The sequence below is a fragment of the Heterocephalus glaber genome, unplaced genomic scaffold, assembly GCF_053883595.1.
Source record: "Heterocephalus glaber isolate CG9 unplaced genomic scaffold, H.glaber_assembly_v1.0 deba00001509, whole genome shotgun sequence".
Lineage (NCBI taxonomy): Eukaryota > Metazoa > Chordata > Mammalia > Rodentia > Bathyergidae > Heterocephalus > Heterocephalus glaber.
Window position 1 is genome coordinate 14,973,540 of NW_028258325.1, and position 10,585 is coordinate 14,984,124.

Below are 10,585 nucleotides of genomic sequence, written 5' to 3' on the forward strand. Positions count from 1 at the left end.
CCTAAGATCCTTTCTGTATCAAATAACAGAATATATAAATATCATAAAACTTGCCCAGCACTGCCAACACCAATCCTACACCCATTACACTTAAACTATTACTAATAAATAATTCACACTTTGTTTAGCTCTTTAATTTCCTTATGGCTGCAATCTCTGTGTATCTTGGAAGTGATGCATCTTTCTTTTTCTCCACAGCCTATGTACTGACATCCACACCAACAGCACCCAAATGCCCGACAACACACACTGACTTTATTGTATGTCAGCAGACAACAGATGGTGTCTTAAATGGAAAGGACCCAAACATGCGTGTCTTAGACAGACACTGTCGATTACTAAAGATGGTGGAAAAACAAAATATAAGCAGTATTTGAGCTGGATTACATTGTAAGCTTTATGTCCTTACAATAGAGCCTGCACTCTTTTCTTGTTTCCACCATTTTTGTGAGACCTCAGAAACAAGATAAAGAAGGGATTCCCTGTTAAAGCATATATTCTTTTCAAGATACGAAGATACTTTCTTGTGCCACAGTGAAAAAATAATGCAAAGAAAATCATTTCCACTAATGCAAAAAAGGAGACTTCCTATGCCAAGAACATAGACATCCTTTGTAAGTGGAGCAGAGTGGGGCTAGAAGACCGGATGCTCGGAGGTAGGGTTGTGGTGCCATGTTTAAAGCAAATATTTGTTTTTTCTAAGACCAAGCAGCTGTCCCTGGAGGAGCCTGCACAGAAAAAGCAGGAATGGAACGCAGAATGCATCTTTTATGGAAGTCAGATAAATTTCATGCTCTTTAACATCGGCTCTGACTGCAGGCCTTTCGCTGCAGTCTGGCTCCTTCCCCAGTGGGAACAAAAAAGGAAAAGTGATTAAAGTTCCCTCAGTAATAGACGGCAGGGGGCAGTGGTCTTGGCCTCTTCTATAGAGGGAAAGAGAGACTCCTTTAATGAGACTTGTGAGAGTTCTTTGAAGAAAAGGAGTTAAGACTCCCAGGGCTGGTAGAGGTCTGTGGTAACATTTGTTCATTTCCTCTGCCTCGTGTGGCTTCTTTGACTTCTTGGAATGGTGTCACCCTCCTCATTAAAATGTTCCCGATAAAAGGAAGAAAGTGAAGTGGAGCTCCTAGCTGAGGCCAGGGTTCATCAACACTCTACTGTGAGTAGGAGTGTTTAGAACTTGACTTTTATGACATTCACATTAGTAGGAATAAGTGAATACAGAATTCGCCTCTGTGTTCTCTCTCTTCCTCTCTCTCTCTCTCTCTCCTCTCTGAGAAAGGGAAAGACACATACATAGAGAATATGAAAACATGGATGCATAAATGAATGAATTTTTTGTTGTTGTTTGCAAGGTGGCCTGGGATTGGGGACATGGCCAGAATTGCTTTGCCTCTATCTAGTGAACTGGTTTGAATCTCCCCACAAATCAGCACCCTGGGACCAAACCACTGGACTATTCTCTCTCTCTCTTTAAAAAGAAAAAAAAAGTTTGCAATCAGTATTCAGACATTCTTACAACTAATAGGATTAGGGGTGTTACAAAGGGATTTGAACAAGATAATTAGTTTACTGCTTAGTCCACAGTGGAGCAAGTAAAATCCTTCTGAGAAAAGACAGACAAAATGGGTCAGAAAATGTGTGGGAATGAGGTAAGACCTCGCCCCAAGGGCCCCGGTCGGCTTGAAGCTTACGAAAAGACTCAGGAGCCTTCATTCATTCCTGTAGACTCTCTCTCTCTCTCTCTCTGTCTCTCAACTTGCCCACCGGAGGTGTGAAGAAAATGACTTGCTTAATTTTAGAGCTAACAGGTGTTGTCCCTTAATATTCTGTTCCAAGTGCATAAACGCTACCTTCAGAGTACTCTTCACAACTTTATATAAAGAGAAAGTTCTGGAAAATCTGTAGAGTTCTTAACGGTCATTTTACAAACTAGAAAAGATTATATCATAGGAAAATTTCTTATTTTCTTGAATAGATTCATTACTTTAATTGCAGAAAAAAATCCCACAAGCAGAAATGTGAGGAGTATGTTCTATGTGTAATTAAAGTGCTCACTTGAGTACTCATGCTGTAATTTGCAAAGAGTTTTCACTGGATGCCATGTGGTTAACAAGAGTCAATTGAGTTTTTAAAAAATATTTAAATTTTTTCCTCCGTTATGACACTGACTTTTCCCACCTCCTCCCCTTTCCTAAAACAGGAAGGAAAGTTTCCCAGTGTTGTCACCTCTACTGTTAATATCTGTGGTTAAATCAGGATTCCAAAGAAATGCTATAAAAATATCTTCAGAGCATATCTCTCTGTGGTGGACATCATATACTTTATTTAGTGAGATGCTGGATCTTAAAGCAAACACCAGTTCAGTCAAGGTCACCAGAGACTTAGAAAGCCATTTGGGCTGTGTTGACTTAGGAACGGTCGAGGAAACTGCAAGTGTTGCTACCTACCAAACAATTCAGCACCTCCACAGAGTGAATCCTTTATTATCAACCCATAGCTGAAACTGATAGAACAACTTGTTATATAAGGAAAACAATTAAACCCAATAATCTATACTGTTAAATATGATATAATAATTAACTTGAGCCCCAGTATTTATTGTTACATTCCCAGAGTTTGGTTTGTTTATATACTTGACTACTCAGAGCAATCAACTACAAAATTGGACAGAACATACTACATATTCTTTCCATGTCACAATAAAATGTCTGATTGGTTGAATTTATATAGCTAATTAGTCTTACTGATCTGAGTGGTCTTTCAAAATAGAAAATAGAGCCAGAGGGTGAAACTCAGGGTGGAGCACTTTGTTAGTATACACAGGCCTTGGGTTCCATTTCCAGCACCACCAAAACAAAACTGGTGTGTATGTATGTGTACTTGATCTATACATATGCACGCACACATGCACATGAACCACATGGCATGCACAGTACGTGTGTGTGATATACATTGATGTACATTGACACATATGGCATGTATATGAAGTGCCTTTGAAGTGGATGTGACATGTGACTGGCACATGACATGCACATGAAACGCATGTGCACATGACATGCATATGACATGTGACATGCATTGCTGTCTGTTGAGATGCTTCTATATGCATGTCACACACATTGGCCATGTGTGGGATGTTTATATACAGCATACACATGATACACTTCACATGCACATGACATTTTGGGTGTGGATATGACATGCATATGACACATGACATGCATATGCAAAAAGTGATATATGATGTGCATGTGGCATGAATTATGTGTAGCATGAATGTGACAAGCCGGGGGTATGCATATGATATCTGCATTGCATAAGACATGTCTGTGACATGCATATGAAGTACCTGTGACACATATGCAACACACAATGTGTGTTAAATTCATGCTGCGTGCATGTGACATGCAACTGACATCTATGTGGGTGATGTACAGGTGACATTCATGTGAGGTATATGTGGCATACATATGACGTGAGTATTATACATGGTACATGAATGTGCTGTGCCTGTGATGTGCATACAATGCGCAAATGATATATGTGACAGGCAGGTGTCATCTGATGCACACATGACATTGTATACATATAACACTCGGGTGATGTGCATATGACACACATGACATATGGGATCTGAACGTGGGTGGCATGTACATGGCATGTATGTGCAACACATGATACACATGGTCATGTGATATACTTGCCAAATGAGACAGATGTGACATGTACTTGATGTTCATGTGATGTATGTGTGATATGTATATGGCATGCATATAACACACATGACATGTATTTGACATGACCATGACATGCACAGAATATATTAATTTCTGTCTTTCAATATATGCAGTTATTTTGGGCTGTTATATCCTGAGCCCATGGTTTAGTTTGAGGGTGCAATTTGAAATTAACCTCTTAAAAACGAGAGCTGAATGCAGGGGCATTTGCTATGTTTGGGTAATTTACTTTCTGAACAAGAACACCAATGGTTTTCAGCTCCATCTTTCCTCTGTTGGCAGAAAAAGTGCCTTTGTAATTTATCTGTAATGGATGTGCCTCTTTCGAATTAACTTAAAGATGTTCTGCAGACTATGGTGGATTTTAAATGACTAGTGCTCATCTTTAATTGCTATGAATGATTCATATGTTTTGAGAGCATAGTTCCTCAAATGACTAATTCTGACCAAAAGTTACTGTATTAATAGACGGTTTCCGACTAAGATTTTATGAACCTTCATTTTATAAGGCCTCAAGGCTCAAATACTTATCTAAAATTTAAATTAAAGTAAAAAACTTCTAGACTCTCTTGTGGACAATGCCCCGAATTTTAGACTTGAAGAAATACCAATATCAGAGAAGGCAGATGCTGACTCTGAAAAAGAATGACACAGCAGAGGCTGGGAGGTGCACAGGGACGATGAAAGTGAAGTGGGAAAATAGGGGAGGCAATCAGTGGAATTAAGAAAACTGAACTTCATTATTGAAAGAAGAAAGGCAACTGTTACAGTTTGGGTCTAGATGCCCCCTAGGGCCTCGTGCAGTCATAGATGACTTTTTCAGAGTGACTGAATCTAGTGTGTGTGATTGATTTATGGTGCAATGCAAGGCCAGAGGGCACTAGATTAAGGGTGTGAGTGCTGCCCTCCCTAAGCAGTCTGAATAAGATAAAAGGGGCAGAAAGACCTCTTGTTGCTTTTGCTATCTTCTGCCACCATGAACTCTGCTGTGTTGCAGCAGAGTTGGAGCCAGCTGATTAGAGCCAGCTGATTATGGACTGAAACCTCTACAAACAGCTAAACAAACCTTTCCTCCCTTAACTCGTAAGTGTTGAGTATTTTGTCTCAGCAAGGAGAAAAAAGTGACTAAGACAGCAACCTATGGCTGGGTGCTGGTGAGTGGGAGCCTGGAGATAAAGAGACTTGGTGTTAATGGGGGTAGGCATATTCAGCAAATGGTTGCAATGTATAATAGATAATTGGAAACTTGTGAGATATAATTGGGAAAGTAGATGGGTGTTTTGATTTGGGATAGGGGCTGAAGAGTAGAGGTTTGAAGTAATAAACTGGAGCTAGAAAATGTGTTTAGGAAGCTGATATTTTAGTCTACTTGAAAAGTAAAAAGCTGACTATGAACAGTAACAGTAGGCATGGAAAAAGTAGAGAAGCAAGGTATATTTCTGATTTATTTAACTTCCAAAAATTGACAATATAAAATGAAGGATTTTGTCTCACCTATTCACTTACAGTGGTGTGCCCATATTATTAATTAGTCTTGGAATTACTAATTTTAATTAATGTCTGGTATATAGTACTGAACTACCATCTATATGTCCTATCCTCTTTTTGCAGGCATTTTGTTTGTTTTATAATTTTACAATAACATAGGCTTTGAAGAACACCTTTGCTCATAAACATTTTTGAAACAGTGTTCACTACTTTCTTGTGTTAGATACCTGAGATCATTCATTTGTTACTTCACCCATTTGTTGTGAGAAAGCATTATGTATTCAGCCTTTTGCTGGGGAATGAATTGTAAGTACTCTTTGGAGTGTGAGAGATTCTAGTTTCTCTTTGGTATAACAAGGGGTGGTCCATGCATGTAGTAGATATCCAGGGGTCTCAGCATTCAAGGCGCTATCCCAGACTCCCCTTGGAGAAAAGATGAAACACATGTGGTTCTTAGATTTTAAGGACTTTGCAGTTTAGAAAGACAGTGTAATTTAGTACCAGAATTAAGATGGCTCAAGTAATAAATGCTTACATCTTTAGTGACTTGGGCTAAAAAAAAATTGTAAGTAAATGAGTATGGTTTAAAGAACAATGTTGTAAGAATTCAGAAAATAGAGGGGGTTTAGCTCAGTGGTGCAGCCGACTGTGTTGAAAGTGGAAGGTCCCAAGTTGGATCCCCAGTTCAAAAAAAAAAAAAGAGTTCAGAAAATGGTTAAACCTTATGAACTCAGTTGAGTGGTGGGCAACACTCACACTGAACTTGTCCTGGAAGAAAAAAAAGGTGTCTTTGTTTACTACAGAACAGGGTGAAAGAAGTTTCATTAAAAAATGAATAAAATCTAAGCTATTGGCCTAGGAATGCTTCATTTCAATAACTAGATTAGAGCATTCCAAATAAAGCCATAAGCTTGAACACAAAGGTAAAAGGACTGTGGCATCCCTAGAAGGTAAAGCTAAATGCTAAACTGATTTCATCATCAAAAGTTAACCAATAAAGGTTTTGTAAAGAGAAATCCTATTTTCTGAGTATTTGTAGGATGGCTAAGAATAGAAAAGGAAGAAAAATAATATACTGTAGTGTAGCCAAGTGCAAGCATGAGGTAATAAAGACCTGCATTCTAAAGCAAATTGGAAAGTTGAGTGCAAGATAGGGAATTTATTTTGAAGGAATAAGAGAAGAGTTGAAGTTTATTGGTTACCTGCTTTGGACCAGGCAATGATCCTTGCTTCTTAAAGAATTTAACTCACTGAGTTGGGATTGGTCTTTGTGTTAGCTTTGAACTTTGTGGATCATAGTAAGAATTCAAAACATTAAAGCACCTGTGTAATAAGACTTCAGTTAAGTAGATTATTAGTAGTATCTGTTTTTCAGCATAAAGGATTAAGAATCAAATAACTAAAATGATCTTCCGGCATGAAATATCCATTCCCTAAAGTCATGCTACTTCTGTAAATATACACTCTAAGTAAAAACTGAGCGAATGCTAGACAAACAGTATTTCAACACATATAATGACTTTTCCTGACTGTATTTCCATCCCTAAAACTCTTCTGTATAGAAAATCTGGAATCCTCCAAGGTAAGGGCCCCCAGGTCACATTCTCTATGGAGCTTCCTGGATTTTTGAGTACCCCAAATCACAAGACCAGTACAGTATGAAGTTTGAAAAGCATCTAACGCCATAGTGAAAGTGGCTTGCTCACTGCAAAGCACCACGTGGCTTTAAAAATTTTTTATCAATATGAAAGATTAAATTAATTCAGAACACTTATTTATACCAGCAGTTTGCAAAGTACAGCTTACTTGCAAAACCCTGTCCTTCTCCTGGCTTTGTAAGTATGCTTTAGTTGAGACACAGCCGTGCCCATTCATATGTACAGTGTATGGCTATTTTTCAGCTTCCCTGCTGGAATAGTTACTGCTATGGAGACCATTTGGCCCTCGACGAGTAAAAACAGTTACTGTCTGGTCCTTTACAAGAAAAATTGGGGCACCTCTGGCTTAAATGTAAAATAATTTCATTGCATTATGTTTATCATGATCACTAACATTTAAATTGATATAAAACAGCATCCTTTGTAAAACTTGGCAGCGTCTAAAAATTAGAGCAATTGAAAAATCCAAACTGTTGACTCACCATAGAGTTAATTATAAGGATTAATAGATAACATATGTAAAATTTTGTGAATACTTTTAAATGTTAGTTCTTTTGTCTCATTCACTTAGTGAGTTCATATTATCTCTTGACTTTAAATTCTATAATGACTCCCAAATTTATATCTCTAGCCAGAACCTGCTTTCTGCAATCCGGACTCATAGGCCCTGCCTGCCTTTCACCTCCAAATGCATGTCTGCTAGGCACAATCTATACCTGAACATGTGCAAATCTGAGTTGCTGCCCTGTCTTTAAAACTGGCTTCCCCTGTAGGTTTTCATTTTTGTTAATGGAATCTCCTACTTCCTCAGGTAAAGAAAAAATTAGAGGTCATCCTGACTCGCTTCTTTATTACACACCATATTCACTCCTGCAGCAAATCTTTAAGCAATGGAAATGCACTGTCTCACAGTTTTACATGCTGAGGGTCTGAAATCAAGGTCCACACAATGTAGGTTCCTTCTGTGAGCCTGGAGAAATCTGTCCCAAGCCTGTCTGTCTCCTAGCTAGCTGCTCCTGGTTTGCTGACAGTCTTTGGTGTTCCTTGGCTTATAGAGGAATCATTCTGAATTTATTTTCATCTTCCTAATGGTGTTCTCTCTGACGCATCTTTTCAAATTACTCCTTTTTATAAGGACACCAATGATGTTTGGATTTGGACCCACTCTAATGATCTTATTTTAACTTGTTATTGAACTTTTTAATTTTAATTTGTAAAGACCTCATTTTCAAATAAAGTTATATCAGAAGTTACAACTAGAAGTTAGTTCGCATGTCAGCATCTGAACTGGAGGTTGTATAGACACAACACAGCCCTTAAGAAATGTTCATTTCATTAATGGTAGGGCCTTGAATCAAACTAGGACTCCAAAGCTCACAACCGCACTAATATCTGAATCCATGCATGGATTTGATGTTGTATCGAGTACCTATCTTGTGATGGGGTTCTTTAAGAGATATAGAGAATAGATGTAGCTCCTGCCCTTGAGGAACTCATCACGTAGCATGAGCACCCAGAAAGCACATTACTTGCCATGTTTAATTATATAAAACTTTACATCTTTTAACTTTATTTTGCCAAAGACTTCTAATGAAATAGTTCTGCCATTTAATTTAATTTTAGTGTGATTGCCAGAAGTGCAATTAATTGCTTTAAGTTCCAATGATGAAACTTTGCTTCGGAAAGCAGTCTGCCATCTCCTTATATACCATTAAATTCGATCCTTTGCTTGCCATCCTGGCAGAACATCTTGATATACTTGAAGAGACATGGTAGGGGAAATGGAAAAAAAAGTATCGTCAGTACTACATGGTAGAGTTTCCAAATATAAATGTTAGCGTGATTGGGTTATACCGATCCATCATTAGGCTGCATCTCCCTGGAGTTGAAGCTACATCTGGGCTTGGCAGGGATGCATTATCACCAGTCAGAGTAGGGACCACTTGTCAGCCCCTGCAGAAGATATATGGTCTTATGTACTATCAGGATTGGATATGCTTATGTTGTAGACCTTAAATCAATTTCTGAAACCTTTCTACAGATGTTGACTGCTGCAGGTTTGTAAATAGCATAGTATACCATGAACTTCAGCTGATGAATACAGCCAGGAAAAAAAAAGAAAACACTGGGACAATAGGAAACAACACAAAAACTAAAAAGACAACACCAAATTTGCTGGAATGATCTTGTCTGTTGAATGACACCCTTAGAATAAAATTACCTCTCCACCTGAAGTTGCTGTTCTCTCAGATCAATGAGAGTATTAGTGATAATATTCTCCAGTTTTCTTTTGTAGCTATTATTGCTTGATATGGATTAGGCCTGTTTGTAAAATGGAACATATGTCAATATTGTGATAATTTTCATTTCTTCTTAAATATGCAACTATGATATCTTTAATTACACTCTTTTACTTGGGTGTGCTGTAGATGAAGTTTCTATCAGATCTGTGAGCAATGGATGTAGGATGGTCAGAAAAAAACAGGCCTTCACAGGGCATTGCAGCTTTTCTGCACACTCTGAGCACAAGATTTTCCTTACAATTAAACTGTAACCTGTGACCAGTAAAATAAATTAAATAGAAGCCTCTATGTGAAAAAAAATCTGCAAAAACAAACTTTCAACTAATAGACAATGGAATTTAAATACTGACTTTTAATTTTCCCAACCTGATGCAAACATATACTCATTGTGGCAAAGTGGGTCTGCTATGTTTGGGTCCAGTTTAGATCTTTTTCTCTTATGGCTTGGATGCCTTTGTTAAGAAATTCAAGCTTTTTTGGTCTGTTGCACAAATGACTATTTCCTTACACTGGAAAAGACTTTTTTATCTTTTTCTTAAATTTGCTTCAAATATGTAAACCATATTAACACAACCAAAAGTTCGTGTTAGTCAGCTTGCTTCCAGTACAGACTAGTTGCACAGTAGTCATTGTGCTTGTAGCTGAGGAACCAAGAAACATTGCTACTCATCCAGACATGGTGTCTGTCTCATCTCAATCTCCATCTTCCTCTCTGTCTCCTCTGTCTGTGTCCATCTGTATCTGTACTGATAGATAGGTAGACAGATATAGGTCTTTCTCTCTCTTCAGCTTGCTTCCCACCTTCAGGTACAAATCTGTACATCCATAACCAATATTCAAACACATGTCTGTAATACTCTTTCTTATTTCTTATTTCAAAATATTATAGCTCTTGGAGTTTACTTAGATGGGAATAATTTCGAAGCTGCAGAAACCTTTTTCAATGTATGTCAACCTGCTTACAAGTCAGGCTGTAGATTATCAAACACTCCATCTACCAGGCAACAGTCCAAAATGTTACTCTTTAACCACCTTATTCAAACTTGACAAAGTATTTCATTGGCAAAAAAAAAAAACATTCTGCATGTAATTTTCATGTTCTTGATTTAATTTTGCCTAGTCAGCCCAACATGTATTTTTAAAAGATTCATTTTAATAAAACAAGACTGTAATAACATTACCACAAAATAATCCAATTAGAGTGTGCTTAGATTGTTCTGTGAGAGCAGATGAAAGAAATTATAAGTGAGATAGGGAAGGACAATAAAGGGGAAAATAAATTGTGTTCAATGGAGTATCAGTGGGTCTAGGGTTCTCCATCATTAAGGTTGAGGAGGAGTGGCAGGAAGATAGAGTGGTGACGGTAGAGAGGCACCTGCCAAATGCAGGAGAGAGG

At 37.9% G+C, this 10,585-nt stretch overlaps 1 protein-coding gene across 4 annotated transcripts in view; it reads left to right on the forward strand.

Moving 5' to 3' along the window:
- Slit2 (slit guidance ligand 2) overlaps nucleotides 1-10,585 on the forward strand; it is a 342,324-nt gene that overhangs the window by 173,957 nt on the left and 157,782 nt on the right. The gene's annotated exons all lie outside the window — the stretch shown is intronic.